Source organism: Bos mutus, chromosome 17, assembly GCF_027580195.1.
Source record: "Bos mutus isolate GX-2022 chromosome 17, NWIPB_WYAK_1.1, whole genome shotgun sequence".
Lineage (NCBI taxonomy): Eukaryota > Metazoa > Chordata > Mammalia > Artiodactyla > Bovidae > Bos > Bos mutus.
In genome coordinates, this window is record NC_091633.1 from 35,763,332 (window position 1) to 35,780,144 (window position 16,813).

Sequence of the window (16,813 nt, forward strand, 5' to 3'; positions counted from 1 at the left end):
CTGGTAATAAAGGGAGAGGGATATTAAAGGTACACTGAAAGTTGAAAGTCTCTCAGTCATGTCTGACTCTTTGGTAGCTGTTCTCTTCTCCAGGGGATCTTCCCAACCCAGAGACTGAAACCAGCTCTCCTGCATTTAAGCGGATTCTTTTTTTTTTTCAGTTGGAGGTTAATTACTTTACAGTATTGTAGTGATTTTTGCCATACATTGATATGAATCAGCCATGGGTTTACATGTGTTCCCCATCCTGAACTCCCTCCCACCTCCCCGCTCTGGGATTCATCCCTCTGGGTCATCCCAGTGCACCAGCCCTGAGCACCCTGTCTCATGCATCAAACCTAGACTGGTGATCTGTTTCATATATATGATAATATACATGCTTCAATGCTATTCTCTCAGATCATCCCACCCTCTCCTTCTCCCACAGAGTCCAAAAGACTGTTCTATACCTCTGTGTCTCTTTTGCTGTCTTGCATATAGGATTATCATTACCATCTTTCTAAATTCCATATATATGTATTAGTATACCGTATTGGTGTTTTTCTTTATGGTTTACTTCACTCTGTATAATAGGCTCTGGTTTCATCCACCTCATTAGAACTGATTCAAATGTATTCTTTTTAATGGCTGAATAATATTCCATTGTGTATATATACCACAGCTTTCTTATCCATTCATTTGCTGACCAGCTGAGCCACCAGGGAAGCCCAAGAATACTGTCGTGGATAGCCTATCCCTTCTCCAGGGGATCTTCCTGGCCCAGAAATCAAAACAGGGTCTCCTGCCTTGCAGGTGGATTCTTCATCAGCTGAGCTACCGGGGAAGCAAAAGGTACACTAGATCCTCTGAAATGGAATGGTTTAAAAAAGCTAGAATGATACCTGGAAAACTCAGATGAGCTTAAAAGTGAAAACATACATATATATATATATATATATATATATATATATATGTATATATATACACTTATTTTCTGAAAGCTGAACTTAAACACTAGCCATTGGCCACTGCACAGAACAATCATCTAGATAGAACACTGTGTTGAAGAACAAAACAAGCCAACACTTGATTTTGAAAATGGTTCTTAGTCAGAAGGGTAAAGATATCCAAGGAGAAGAAACATATATTGGAAAATATATCTACAGAAAAAAAAATTACTTCTTAGGTGGTCAATGAAGTTTGAAATAATATTGTCTATGAAGGAGAATGAAAGAGTGTGAGAAGAATAAAATATTTTTGAAATGATATAAAGGTGAAATAAAAGTAAAACTGAATTAAATTCAAAGAAAGAGGCTCTTGAAAGAAAGATCATAAAGAAAGCAAAATCGCATTAGCAGAAAGAAAACTACAGCTGAATCTTGAACAATCCAGGTTTGAGCAGACGAAGTAATGCAAAATCTAATGAGTTATGTTTCAAGCTGGTTTAAAACTCAACATTCAGAAAAATAAGATCAGGGCATCAGGTCCCATCACTTCATGGCAAATAGATAGGAAAACAATGGAAACAGTGAGATACTTTATTTTCTTGGGCTCCAAAATCACTGCAGATGGTGACTGCAGCCATGAAATTTAAAGACACTTGTTCCTTGGAAGAAAAGCTATGACAAACCTAGAAAGCATATTAAAAAGCAGAGACATTACTTTGCTGACAAAGATCCATCTAGTCAAAGCTATAGTTTTTCCAGTAGTCATGTATGGATGTGAGAGTTGGACCATAAAGAAAGCTGAGCGCTGAAGAATTGATGCTTTTGAACTGTGGTGTTGGAAAAGACTGTTGAGTGTCCCTTGGACTGTAAAGAAATTAAACTAGTTTCTTTCCTCAGGAAATCATCCTGAATATTCATTGGCAGGACTGATGCTGAAGCCAAAGTTCCAATACTTTGGCCATCTGATGAGAAGAACTAACTCATTGGAAAGACCCTGATGCTGGGAAAGATTGAAGGTGGGAGAAGGGAACGACAGAGGATGAGACAGTTAGATGGCATCACAAAATTGATGGACATGAGTTTGAGCAAGCCTCGGGAGTTGTTGATGGATGGGGATTCCTGGCTTGCTGCAGTACATGGGGTCACAAAGAAGAGGACACAACTGAGTGACTAAATTGAACTGAATGAGTGAGTTGAGAAAAAACATGAGAAAATTTTTGTAGGGATGTAGGAAAGAAATGATAAATAAGGATGGAAGTGGGCCACACAAATATTATTCATGTTCTTGAGTAGATGCAAGGATGGTCAAATGAGAAGTGTCAATAAATAGTGAGTTTTTTTTTGTTTTGTAATGAAGAATGGCTATGTGTTTTTATGTAATTTTAAAGATCACTTTCCATTTTCAGTTATTACAATATATTAGCTATACTGAACATGTTGCACAATACATCCTTATAGACTTATATCCAATAGTTTGTACCTCCCACTTCTCCAACATTAAAATACCTCTGCCCCACTCCCTACTGCTAACAATAAATATGTTCTCTATGTTTGGGTTGCTACCTTTATGTTATATTCATTACTTTGTTATCTTTTTAGGTTCTACCTATAAGAGGTATCATATAGTATTTGGCTTTCTCTGTCTTATTTCACTTAGCATAACACCCTCTAAGTCCAACCATGGTGCTTCAAACGGTAAGATTTCATTCTTGTTATGACTGAGTAGTACTCCATTGTCATTGCAGAAGGAAATGGCAGCCCACTCTTGCATTCTTGCCTGGAGAATCCCATAGACAGAGGTATCTGGTAGGTTACAGTCCATGGGGTCACAAACAGTCAGACATGACTGAGCAACTGAGCATTCCATTGTGATATATATAATTTTCTTAATCCACTCACCTGTTGATTTACACTTAGATTGCTTCCACACCTTTAGTTATCACTGTTGTTCAGTCACTCAGTCATGTCTGACTCTTGGCTACCCCATCAACTGCAGCACGCCAGGATTCCCTGTCCTTTACTATATCACTGAGTTTCTGCAAACTCATGTCATTGAGCTGATGATGCCATTTAACCATGTCATCTTCTGTCACTTACTTCTCTTCCTGCTCTCAATCTATCCAAGGATCATGGACTTTTTCAGTGAGTCAGCTGTTTGCATCAGATGGTCAAAGTATTGGAGCTTCAGCTTTAGCATCAGTCCTTCCAATGAATATTCAGAATTGATTTCCTTTAGGATGGACTGGTTGGATGTCCTTGCACTCCAAGGGACTCTCAAAGAATTTTCTCCAACACCACAGTTCAAAAGCATCAATTCTTCAGTGCTCAGCCTTCTTTATGGGCTAACTCTTATATTCATACATGACTGCTGGAAGAATCATAGTTTTGATTATACAGACTTTGTTGGCACATTAATGTCTCTGCTTTTAATACCTTGCCTAGCTATCATAGATTTTCTTCCAAGGAGCAAGTGTCTTTAAATTTCATGGCGGCAGTCACCATCTGCAGTGATTTTAGATATAAAATCACCTAAGAATATAAAAGTTTGTCATTGTTCCCTTTTCTTCCCCATCTGTTTGCCATGAAGTGATGGGACAAGATACCATGATCTTAATTTTTTGAATGTTGAATTATAAGCCAGCTTTTTAACTCTCCTCTTTCACCTTCATCAAGAGGCTCTTTAGTTCCTCTACACTTTCTGCCATTAGAAGGGTGTCATCTGAATATCTGAGGTTACTGATATTTCTCCCAGGAATCTTGATTACAGCTTGTGCTTCATCCAGCCCAGCATTTCACATGATATACTCTGCATAGAAGTTAAATAAGTAGGGTGACAATATACAGCCTTGATGTACTCCTTTCCCAATTTGGAATGAGTCCATTGTTCCACTTTCGGTTCTACACACAGGTTTCGCAGGAGGCAGGTAAGGTGATCTGGTATTTCATCTCTTGAAGAATTTTCTGCAGTTTGTTGTGACCCACACAGTCAAAGCTTTAGCATAGTAAATAAAGCAGAAGTAGAGTTTTTCTGGAATTCTCTTGCTCTTTCTATGATCCAATGGATGATGGCACTTTGATTTCTGGTTTGTCTGCCTTTTCTAAATCCAGCTTGTACATCTGGACATTCTCCATTATCATACTGTTGAAACCTAGTTTGAAGGATTTTGAGCATTACACTGCTATATGTGAAATGAGTGCAACTGTGTGCTAGTTTGAATAATGTTGCTGTTAACATTAGGGTGTATGTACCTCCTTGAATAATGGTGTCTCCGGGTGGCTCAGTGGTAAACAATGCTTGCCAATGAAGGAGACATAGGAGATGCAGCTTCAATCTTTGGGTCAAGAAGATCCCCTGGAGGAGGAAACGGCAATCCACTCCAGTATTCTTGCTTGGAAAATTCCATGGAGATCAGAACCTGGTAGGATACAACCCACGGAGTCACAAAGAGTCAGACAGGACTGAGCGACTGAGCAGACACACACACACACATCTCTTTGAATTAGTGTTTCTATTCTTTTTCAGATATATACCCCGGAGTGGACTTGCTGAGTCATATGGTAGTTCTATATTCAGTTTGTTGGGAAACCTCCATACTGATTTTTACAGTGGCTGCAACAATTTACATTTCCACTAACAGTGTACAAGTACTCCCTTTTCCTCACATCCTCGTCAGCATTTATTTGTGTTATTTTTTTCTGGTGGCCATTCTGACAAGTGTGAGGTGATATCATATTGTGGTTTTGATTTTCATTTCCCTGATGATTATTGATGATGAGCATCTTTTCAAGTGCTTGTTTGACACTTTCACTTCCTCTTCAGAAACATATGTATCCAGTTCCTCTGGCCAGTTTTTAATTGGGTTGTGTTTTTCTGATGTTGAGTTGTACAAACTGTTTATATATGATGGATATTAATCTCCTATCAGTCATTTGTTTTGTTGTTCAGTTGCTAAGTTGCGTCTGATTCTTTGTTTCCTCATGAACTGACCTCCACTATCTCCTGTTGTTTCCTCAAATTCATGTCCATTGAGTCGGTGATGCTAACTAACCGTCTCATCCTCTGCCACTCCCTTATCCTTTGGCTTTCAATCTTTCCTAGCATCAGGGTCTTTTCCAATGAGTTGGTTCTTTGCATCAGGTGGCCAAAGTATTGGAACTTTGCTTCAGCATCAGTCCTTCCAATGAATATTCGGGGTTGATTTCCTTTAGGATTGACTGGTTTGATCTTGCAGTCAAAGGGACTCTCAACCATCTTCACATGAACCTCAATTCAAATCATCAATTCTTCAGTAGTCAACCTTCTTTATGGTTCAAAATGATTTGCAAATATCTTCTCCTAATCAGTAGTTTGGCTTTGTGTTTTGTGGATGGTTGCCTTTGCTGTGCAAAAGCTTTTAAGCATAATTCTTCTCATTTTCACTTTTATTCCCTTTACTTTAGGAAACAGATACAGACAAACTATTGCTGTGATGCACACACATCAAAGTGTGCTCTGTCGATGTTTTCCTCTGGGAGTTTATAATATCTGGTCTTCCATTTAGATCTTTAATCTGAGTTCCTTTTTGTATACCTTATTAGACAATGTTGCAATTTCATTCCTTTTCATTTAGCTGTCCAGTTTTCCCAGCACTACTTAGTGAATAAACTGTATTTTCTCTATTGTGTATTCTTGTCTCTTTGTCATAAATTAATTTACCATAAGTGCCTGGTTTTATCTCTGGATTCTACCCTGTTGCATGTGCCTTTTTTTTGTGTGCCAGAACCATATCATTTTGATTGCATTACAGCAGTCTGAATTCAGGGAGCATGATTTGTCCTACTCTTCTCCTCTTTCTCAAGATTGTTTTGGCTATTTGAGATGTTTTCCATTTCAAATCAATTTAAAAATTATTTTTTCTAGTTCTGTGAAGAATGACATTGGTATTTTGATAGGTATACAGCTTCCCTGGTGGCTCAGATGGTAAAGAACTTGCCTGGTTCAATCCCTGGGTTGAGAAGATCACCTGGAGAAGGTAATGGCTACACACTTCCTTATTCTTTCCTGGAAAATTCCATGGACAGAGAAGTCTGGCAGGTTACACACACACACACACACACACACACACACACATACACACACACATACACACATCTACATATTTCATCAAAATAGCTATGGCATTTTCATCAAATATGTAGATGCCTTGGGTAGTATGGTCAATTAACAATATTGATTACTCCAGTCCAAGCACATAGAATAACTTTCCAACTGTGTGTGTCATCAACAACTTCTCTCATTAGTGTCTTATAGTTTTTGGAGCACTGATGATCCACCTCCTTAGATAGGTTTATTTTATTATTTTTGATGTGATGGCAAATGGTAAATGGGATTGTTTCCTTAATTTCTCTTTCTGAAACTTCATTGTTACTGTATAGAAATAGAAGAGATTTCTATATATATATATATAAATTTTGTATCCAACAACTTTACTGAATTCATTGATGAACTCTAGTCATTTTCTATAGGTGTATCTAAGATTTTCTATGTATAGTATAATGCAATTTTAATAGAAGAAATCCTCCTTTTTTGAACTGAAAAAAATGAAGAAAATTCATATTCCAGACAAAATAAATGGAAATGTTAGTGAAAAGGTATCCATGTACACTTTAGACAAAACATGTACATACACATATATGTGTGTAAACACAAGCCATATAAGGAGTAACATTATTAACCGTTTTATAGATTTCCTGGGTTCAATCCCTGGGTTGGAAAGATCCCCTGGAGAAGGAAATTTTGGCAACCCACTCCAGTATTCTTGCCTGGGAAATCCCATGGACAGAGGAGCCTAGCAGGCTATAGTCCATGGAGTCACAAAAGAGTAGCACATGCCTTAGCGACAGAACACACACACACACAGATTTCCTTTAGAATATAAAATATTAAAAGACATTGTACAATGCAAAAACATGGCCTTTAATGAAAATTTTTTTGTGTTAATGTTTGTTGGATTGTTTTAGTTTTAATCTGGAAATAATAAAGAGACAAGCACATATACAGCTTTATTCAGAAAAGTTATTAATTACATGTCTTATCTGTAAAATTTTTTGAAGGTTATATCCTAGGTGAATGACATGAATCCAAATTAAATGCTAAGCATTTGGGAAAAGGCATACAAACTTTTTAAAATGAAAATTAGAAATATAAGCTTTAATATGAAATATAATACAGTCAGGGCTTTCCCGGTGACACAGTGGTAAAGAATCCACCTGCTATGCAGGAGACGGAGGAGACATGGGTTTGATCCCTGGGTGGGGAAGAACCCCTGAAGGAGGGCATGGCAACCCACTTCAGTATTCTTGCCTAGAGAATCCCATGGACAGAGGAGTCTGGCGGCCTACAGTCCGTGGGATCACAAAGAGCTGGACATGACTGAAGCGAATGCACACATAATTCAGTTAATGGAAACAAAAAATATGTAGATGCATGAACATCATATTCTAACAATTCATAATTGTGCATGTTTAGGAGGATTCTGGAAATTCACTTAAGTGATTTGTGAGATGGATACCTCCAGGAAGGTGAATTATTTGGGAAAAAGACAAAGAGCCAAACAATTTTGCACCATTGAGTCTGTAAATTCTTCAATATTATTTATTTCATAGCCTATACATATAATAATAACTTTACAGATAAACTAGAATATATATAAATACATATATGAAAATATTACATAATGCATAATCAATATATTATACATATTTTTGGAAAAAAATTGTTTAAAGGATTTAGTGATAGCAAGCATTTTTGCTAATGCAATTCAGTGCCTCTCTGAAAAGACAAACTCCATAACATACTTCAATCCTTGGAGTCATCTGCATATTCAAGGAGAAAGATTGCCTAAATTATAAGTGCAATGATTAGAGTGAGTGTTCTGGCTGTATTCTTTTTTTTTGATATAAATTTATTTATTTTAATTGGAGGTTATCTGGCTGTGTTCTAAAGACTTTAAGAGACAGTATATATATTTTGTCTTTTAGTTCTCATTACCACCCTATTAGATAGGTTGCATTATAATCCCTGTATCATAGCTGAGGAAAGAGTTGATTAAGTAATCTACTTAAGGTAAAAATGAGAGCAGCAGAGTCACGATGTAAACACAGGCCATCAGGCTCCACAGTACACTGGACAATTCTGCTTCTATAATGGATTCAAACTAAAAAGACTACTTAGCAATGTGGACAATTTTGATGTGATGATAATTGAAAAGAATTTGAATGTACTCTAATAAATAATATGAATATAATTCTAAAATATAACTAAATATATACTATACACAGAAAAATAAACTGGAAGGAAATATTAATAGAGGTTTTAATGGTCCTGGCATCACCTATGATTATTATTAAAAGCACCATATTTTATAAGAACTAAAATGTACAATCATCCCTTTCACTATCTTAAATATTAAAAGTACATTATGTGCACATAAATAGTTAAATAAGTGAGTATATAGATAAAACAGTTCATCTGGGAGCTGATATTCCCAAAATACTAAAGATTAAAGAAGTTATTATCAATCAAGAAATCCTAACATTCAAAGAGGCAATCAGTGCTCTGGCAAGAAATCAACAAAGAGAAAAACATTTTCATGTAATTTGTATTGCTTCTGTGTTTGGATGAACAAAAGCATTAAAGTACAACAAAAGCATATTTTATCTCATGTATTATATATACAAGTTTTAGTCTAAAACTTGAAGAGAAATGAGCCATTTTACAAATATATTCTGATTGTCAGAGATATTGCCTGCATAATATGAACCTGAACTAGGAGGCAGATATGAAGCTTCTGTATTGAAAGTTATAGTGGCTGAGGATGTACACAGGTGAGGGGTCCTGGTGTTTCTGATTTTATAAACAGCAGTTTGAAAACTGACTTCTTTATTTATCTCATAATACTATATTTTGAGATAATATTTGCCTTTAATTATTTTTGTTTCAATATATTTTTAAATAACTTGAATTATTCATTCTTCACAAGTATGGAGCCAAAATTAGCTAGACAGACTGTGTGCTATTCCTGATTGAAATTCAACCAGATTCAGATATAGCTCCAGCCCCAGGTAGATACATATGATTCTGTTTGAGTAGTTTTGTGAAGGAGATAAAAAAATTATTGAACAAAGAAAGGCTGGCTGATGGGCCAAATATCATTTCACTTTTTTTATTGAATGCCCAAACTGCCAGATTGCTGAATAGTTGTCTGAAAGTTATTGTTTGTTCCCTGAAAGCTCTGTCACTGATCCTGATCTGGTATTTTTTATATAGAATTGGGTGGCATTTTTCTCTAATCCAGTATATAAACATATGACTTTATGTACTTATGCCCTTCCCATTATCTACCATAGCATTGGCTTCTGTTCGTCATTAAAGTAGCAACAAATGATAATTGTCAATGCAAGACCAGATTTTCTGAAACAGGTGATGTCTTAGTTTTGCAAAACTTGAAATAGAGAAAAGACAGGAAAATGTGTTCAAGGAAAAGAGAGTAGCTTTTTAAAAACCATGGTTTATAACAAAGCAAGATATGTCCCAAATGTGTTGAAACAAAACCTGTGAGGATGAAAAGTTATATGAACAGGAAAAAGAGGGAGATAGCTACAATGATGCCCAAAATGAAAGCAGAGAGCAGACTCTATGAAGTCCAGCTTGATCTTCCAAGACAGAGAGACACTTTGAGAGACTTACAGCAGAATAGCAACAGTTTTAAAATTTAGAAATATCACCTTGTTGACAACATTCTTGTTGTTGTTTTTCAGTCTCTCAGTCGTGTCCAACTCTGTGACCCCATGGACTGCAGCACACCAGGTTTCCTTGTCCTTCACCAACTTCCAGAGCTTGCTCAAATTCATGTCCATTGAGTCAGTGATGCCATCCAGCCTCTCATCCTGTCATACCCTTCTCCTCCTGCCTTCAATCTTTCCCAGTATCAGGGTCTTTTACAATTAAGTCAGTTCTTTGCATCAGGTGGCCAAAGTATTGGAGCTTCAGCTTCAGCATCAGTCCTTCCAAGGAATATTCAAGATTGATTTCCTTTTTGGATTGACTGGTTTGATCTCCTTGTAGTCCAAAGGACTACCTAGAGTCTTCTCCAACATTCCAGTTCAAAATCATCAATTCTTTGGCACTCAGCTCTCTCTCCATCTCTCTTATCCATACATGAGTACTGGAAAAATCATAGCTTTGACTTGATGGACCTTTGTCAGCAAAGTAATGTCTCTGCTTTTTAATAAGCTGTCTAGGTTGGCCATAAGTTTTCTTCCAAGGAGCAAGTTTCTTTTCGTTTCATAGCTGTAGTCACCACCTGCAGTGATTTTGGAGCCCAAGAAAATAAAAGTCTGTCACTGTTTCCATTGTTTCCCCATCTATTTGCCATGAAGTGATGGGACTGGATGCCGTGATCTTAGTTCTTCAAATGTTGAGTTTTCAGCCAACTTTCTCTCTCCTCTTTCACCTTCATTAAGAGATTCTTTATTTTCTCTTCACTTTTTGCCTCATGGGTGGTGTCATCTGCATATATAAGGTTATTGACATTTCTCCTGACAGTCTTGATCCCAGCTTGTGCTTCATCCAGCCTGGCATTTCTCATGATGTACTCTGCATATAAATTAAATAAGCAGGGTGACAGTATAGAGCTTTGATATACTCCTTTCCCAATTTCGAACCAGTCCTTCTTGACCAGCATACACGTTTCTCAGGAGGCAAGTAAGGTACTCAGGTATTCCCGTCTCTTGAAGAATTTCCCACAATTTGTTGTGATCCATATTCAAAAGCTTTAGGGTAGTCAATGAAACAGAAGTAGATGTTTTTCTGGAGTCTCTTGCTTTTTCTATGATCCATTGGATGTTGGTGATTTGATCTCTGGTTCTCTGCCTTTTCTAAATCCAGCTTGAACATCTAGAAGTTTTCAGTTCACATAATGCTGAGGTCTAGCTTGGAGAATTTTGAGCATTACTTTGCTAGCATGTGAGATGAGTCCAATTGTCCAATAGTTTGAACATTTTTTGGCATTGCCTTTCCTTGGGATTGGAATGAAAACTGAATTTTTCCAGTCTGTGGCCACTGCTGAGTTTTCTAAATTTGCTGGCATATTGAGTGAAGCACTTTCACAGCATCATCTTTTAGGATGTGAAATAGCTCAACTAGAATTCTATCACCTCCACTAGCTTTGTTCACAGTGAAGCTTCCTAAGGCCCACTTGTCTTCACATTCCAGGATGTCTGGCTCTAGGTGAGTAATCACACTATCGTGGTCATCTGGGTCATTAAGATCTTTTTTATATAGTTCTCATGTTTATTCCTTAATAACTTCTGCTTCTATTAGGTCCATACTGTTTCCATCCTTATTGTACCCATTTTGCATGAAAAGTTCTCTTGATTATCTTTAATTTTCTTGAAAATCAGGTATTAGGTTGAGAACTTTTGAAACAAATATTAATTAGGAGACTTGCAATAAGTCTATAATAAATCTAGCCAATCAATACTGAAAGACTAAACAACTAGTACAGATGTGGATAAAATTGATGCATTTTTGAGAGATAATTAAATAGCATTCTACTCGATAACAAATTGTCTGCTTAAGGCATTGGAAAACTACACTAAGAGAAAACATTTGGGCCTGGAAAATTGGTGCTTACTCACAGAGGAAATAAATGAATAATAAGTTTAGAGGGGATAGTGGTAATTTGTCTTATTTTGAATTTAAGATGGAATTCAAGGGATTATGTATGGTAATATATCAAACTCTGTGTACGTGTGTATGTGTGTGTGTGTGTTTGTGTGTGTATTTAGATTTGCGCTTAGAGGGGAGAGAGAGACAAGGATTAGGACATATTCAATATAACTGAAAGCATATATCACATAGGAAATATGTATTGGTAAGAAAAAGTAACAAGCTTTGGTAGAGAAAGGAAGATACATGATTGAGCTGGAAAGAACTTACATAATTTTATCTATGTAATTTCTTCTCTTCTGATTCAAAGAATTTATTGGAAATGACAATCATAACTATTACTTATGTACATATATAGAACATATAATACCATATATATGATAACTAAAATATATATATATATATATATAATACTCTCTGCCTCTCTGTCCTCCTCTCTCCACTTTCCAGTTAATAATTATGGAGAGAGAAAAATTGGCCATAAGAGAACTTCAAGATACTGAAAGACTTCCACCACTAGAAAAGAAGATTTTTCACACGCTTTCTAATTGCAGATATCTTACCTGTGCTTCTATGATTTAGCTATGTTAATGCTTAGATTTCTGCCATTACATAGACCATATTAATCTATAAGTGTGTTACACAGAAATGAGAAGTGTGCCTAGTTGTTCAGGGAGGTATTAAAAAAAAGAAATAACAACCAAAAAACAACAACAAAAAATGAGTTGACTAGCAGTGAAAGTTACTGTTCTTCCAGATACTCTTCTTCCTCAATGGAGATGTAGTAAATCACCAAGAAGGGTGGGTACATAAGCACAGGAAGTAACTGACAAGAAGGCAATCTGTACATTAGACATTTCCTATTTGGACGTCAAGGTTATTACAGCCTCCAAAGGATGTGCCTGCTACTGTGGTATGCTGTCACTAAACAGTCCAAGAGAAAGATGCATTTTCTGTGCTGATGGCATAAGCTCATAAAAGCCTGGGATTTTAGGAAAACATCTATATCTGCTACCCAGATGTTTAAATTTGAAAGCTCTTCCGGATATAGGCACACTAGCAATGGGGAGAAATCAGTTGATAAGCTTGTAAGGATTATCAAGCACTCACTTTAAAAAGCTAAGCACAAGCATCACTGCAGCAGATAGGATATGCAAAGCAGAAATCCATCTGTAGGTACAGTCCAGGCTAGAGGAGTGGGATGTATTGCTTACACAGGAGATGCAGGAGATACATGAAAGGACTTGTGTTAGAATGTTCTCTCGTATTGCATGTATTAGGCACAATAGTGGCTTTTCAAATATGCTTGTGCCTAAATCCCAGAACCTCTGAATATGGTGTGTGGCAAAGGAGACTATGGAGATAACTAACATCCTGTCCTTAAAACAAGCATATAATCTTGGATCCAGGTGGGTCTTATCGTTTCACATAATTCCTTAAAAGCAGTGAACTCTCCTTAGTCGGTGTCAGAGATTTAGCAGAAAGAGCAGTCAGTGGGATTTGAACCATGAGAGGGACTCCACAAGCCATTGCTGAAGTTAGGATAATCTGGAAAATAAGAAAATGAACGTAGGCAGCTCTAGGAGAAAAGATAGACACACGCTGACAGCCAGGAAGGAAATGGAGTTCTCAGTCCTACAACTGAAAGTGGTCAGTCAGCAGCCCAAATAAGCTAGGAAGCAGATTTATCCTTGGAACAGCCAGAAAAACCACAACCTCCCTTACCCCTTGATCTTGACTGTATGAGACTCAGTGTTTTTGTACCATGACTTCTGACCTACACAATTGTGAGACGATATATACACTATTTTGAGCTGTTTAATTTGCAGTAATCTATTGTGGCAGCAACAGAAACCTACTTTGCAGGTGTTAACATGTGATATTGCTATGAACTTAGATTGCATTAATCAAATGATGATATCAAGATAGCACAATAGAAAATTCTCATGTACTCACAAAAGACACTCTGATGTATATTTTATTTCATCTGCACATCCTACTCTAAAAAAAAAGGTGAACAAAATGATGAAAAAATTTGACAAAGTCAACAAATTTTAAACCGCTTTACACATGTGATTCAGTGATGTACACCAGGTAATCAATTTACTGTGTAAAAATTATAGAATAAAATTTTAAAAAAGGATTAGGTGTGATTAAAATCTGATCCTGGAGGAGGGAATGTCAACCCACTTCAATATTTTTTCCAGGAGAATCCCATGGACAGAGGAGCCTAGTGGGCTATAGTCCATGGGGTTGCACAGAGCTGGACACAACTGAAGTAACTTAGTGCATACACACGCAAAATCTGAAATATAAGTAAGTGGGCAGATATAGTTAATCTGTAATGGTACGTGATGTCTTTTCAGATCTCCTAATAACACTTAAAATAAGAGAAATTATTTAAGAAATCTTTCCCAATATTATGAGGTTAAGTGCTACTCCCTTCAGTTGTCATTATTGCTACTCCAGCTCTTTCATAATTGTCTTGTGCAGCCTCCTAAGTATCCATTTGAGAATGGCCTTGAAAATTCCAGAAACGTGTCACAGTTCATGGCCCATCTCCCGTAACTTTTAGGAAATGGCACAGAAGAAGCCAGCGTGTTAGGAGGCCAGCAGAGCCTGCTTCTCCATCTCAATGTTCAGTTCCGAGAGTGGCATATATATGCCACGTGTGCTTTCCTGTTGTTTAAATAACCCCAAGCTTCTGCTGCCTCCTTTTAAGTCAACATACAATTGGAGGAGTGTGGCCTAACACCAAAATGCATCTATAAAATGTAGGTTTAAGAAAGTTTTAGTGTGCATTCTAGCCCACCCTCTCCATTTTAGAACTCCCCAAGTAACTTTCTTAAAATGAATGTTTTATCCTCCCCTACCCATCACTTTCCTCTAAGTGGAAGCTGAAATTTGTGGGGCCAAGAGGCAGAGAGTGGAGAGTATTTTACAATGCTGAGCATGTCAGATTTTCAGCTTCATGGGTTTTAAAAACACACTTCTGAATAACTCTGCCCTCAGACCTGCTCTTTCTAGCCCAATAGTCTTAAAAAAGATGGCAATTACCACTTCATCATGTTCAGTGATATGTGATTTGTCTCCTTTTTATTCTTGTCAGTGATTTAAATGTTTGAAAAGAGGAACAAAAATAGATATTTTAAGCAAAGGCAATTCTGATTTATAAATGTCTATTTAAAAATATGGAGGAATTATTCCTTTCTGATTTGAAAGAAACACAAAATCTTACTCTTCTGGGTATAACCATTTATTTCCAAGGGTATTTATGCTGAAGTTGGGGGATAGTAGTAGGCCAGTGATTAAAACTGCCTTCCACAGAGTTTCAGGTACAGGATATGGCAGTGACGGAGGGGGCCTCAGATATTCTTCTACACAGAGGCATTAGGAGAGACAGTGGTGAAGGGGTCCCAGAGTGTATTATCGGCCAGTAACATTGGGCTTTACCTCACCTATACATGGATGTAACACTGTAGTATTTTATTTCCACATACGTATATTTTTCCAGAGTATGAAATGGCAACACATTCCAGTGTTCTTGTATGAAAAATCCCATGGACAGAGGAGCTTGGCAGGCTTCACTCCATGGGGTCACAGAGGGTCAGACACTACTTATCAACTAAACAACAGCAACATATTTATTTTTCATGAGAATTTGGGGATATTTTCAGCCTAGAATGTTCTAAATCAGCACTTGTTGGAATTGTATGTGTTGGAGGCAGGGGCGGGGCAGTTATTCAAGATGAATGCTTTTGTTATTTTATATCAGTCTTTTTCATGTTTGTGAACAAGATTCATGCAAATCTTATTCAGATCCTGTGTTTTGTGGCTTCAATTCTTTGTGTATGTGTGTGTTTGCATATGTTGAATTACATGACAGGAGAACTTGGCAAGAAACTAATATTCCTTCAAGAATTATAAAAGTTCCATATTATATTGGAAGCTTTGTTTCAGAATAGAGTGCCAGAGGAATTATAAATGAGTTATTTTGAGATGTTTTTCAGGTATCATATTTTTCTGGATTCATTTACAACAAATAAGAAATAGGAACGATAAAGTATCTAAATCTAAGACAATTTCTTATAGAAGAGTTATTTTCCATTTTACATGTATTTTATTTATTATAAAATATTTGAAATTTGAAATTAATTCTTATTTTATTTATTTAAATACATTTAAATATTTCATAAAGAATGTATTGAAGAAATCAAGATTTTCTTATATTGATGTCCTTAATAAATGGCCTTAATTGACTCTTCATAGCTAAAGCAAGTACAGAGTGTTTGCTGCTGTTAGAATCTATCTTCAGTTGTTGACCTTTCACTTATCCTTTCAGCCAGATTCTCACAAATCTAACCCTTTCTCTGAAATGAAGCATTGGCTCCTTAGTCAGAATACTGAGCCTACTGTCCATAAATTTTGATTTAACACTGATTTACATTTTCTTAGTTACACTTGACTGCAGAAACCATACAGATTTAGAAATATTCAAGATTTCCAGGTGAACATTGAATTAGAATTTTATGCTAGGTAAGTGCAAATTGTAAATGAAAACACTATAATTTCATATCAAATTAGAAGAAATGGAATTTGGGGGGACAAAATTTCCAGGTAGCGCTAGTGGTAAGTAATTCACCTGCCAATGCAGGAGACATAAAAGACGCAGGCTCAATTCCTGTGTCAGGAAGACCGCTTGGAAAAGGAAATGGCAACCCACTCCAGTATCCTGCCTGGAGAATCTCATGGACAGAGCGACCTGGTGAGTTACAGTCCACAGGGTCATAAAGAGTTGGACACGACTAAAGTGACTTAGCATGCACATATGAAAATATTTCTTGCAAATCAAACAAGCAAGCAAACAAACATATTGCTAGTGCTCATGTAAAAGGAAAACTATGAAGATATAAATGTATGTATGTGGACTTTTAAGATCATCTATTATTTCTATGAGATTTATTTTTTAGATATGTTTTAGATTCACAGTAAGATTAAGAAGAATGTAGAGAGACTTATCATAAATTATGCCTGGCCTTCACATGCACAGCCTTTTTCACTACCAACATTCTGCACCAGATGTTATATCTGATACAACTGATGAACCTACATTGACATATCATAATACCTAATGTCCATAGCTGACATTTGGGTTCATAAGGTGTTGAACATGCCA

General features: G+C 36.6%; 1 protein-coding gene across 3 annotated transcripts in view; it reads right to left on the minus strand.

Annotated features, from left to right (window-relative positions):
• Nucleotides 1–16,813, minus strand: part of FSTL5 (follistatin like 5) — an 875,401-nt gene that overhangs the window by 384,413 nt on the left and 474,175 nt on the right. The window lies entirely within an intron of this gene.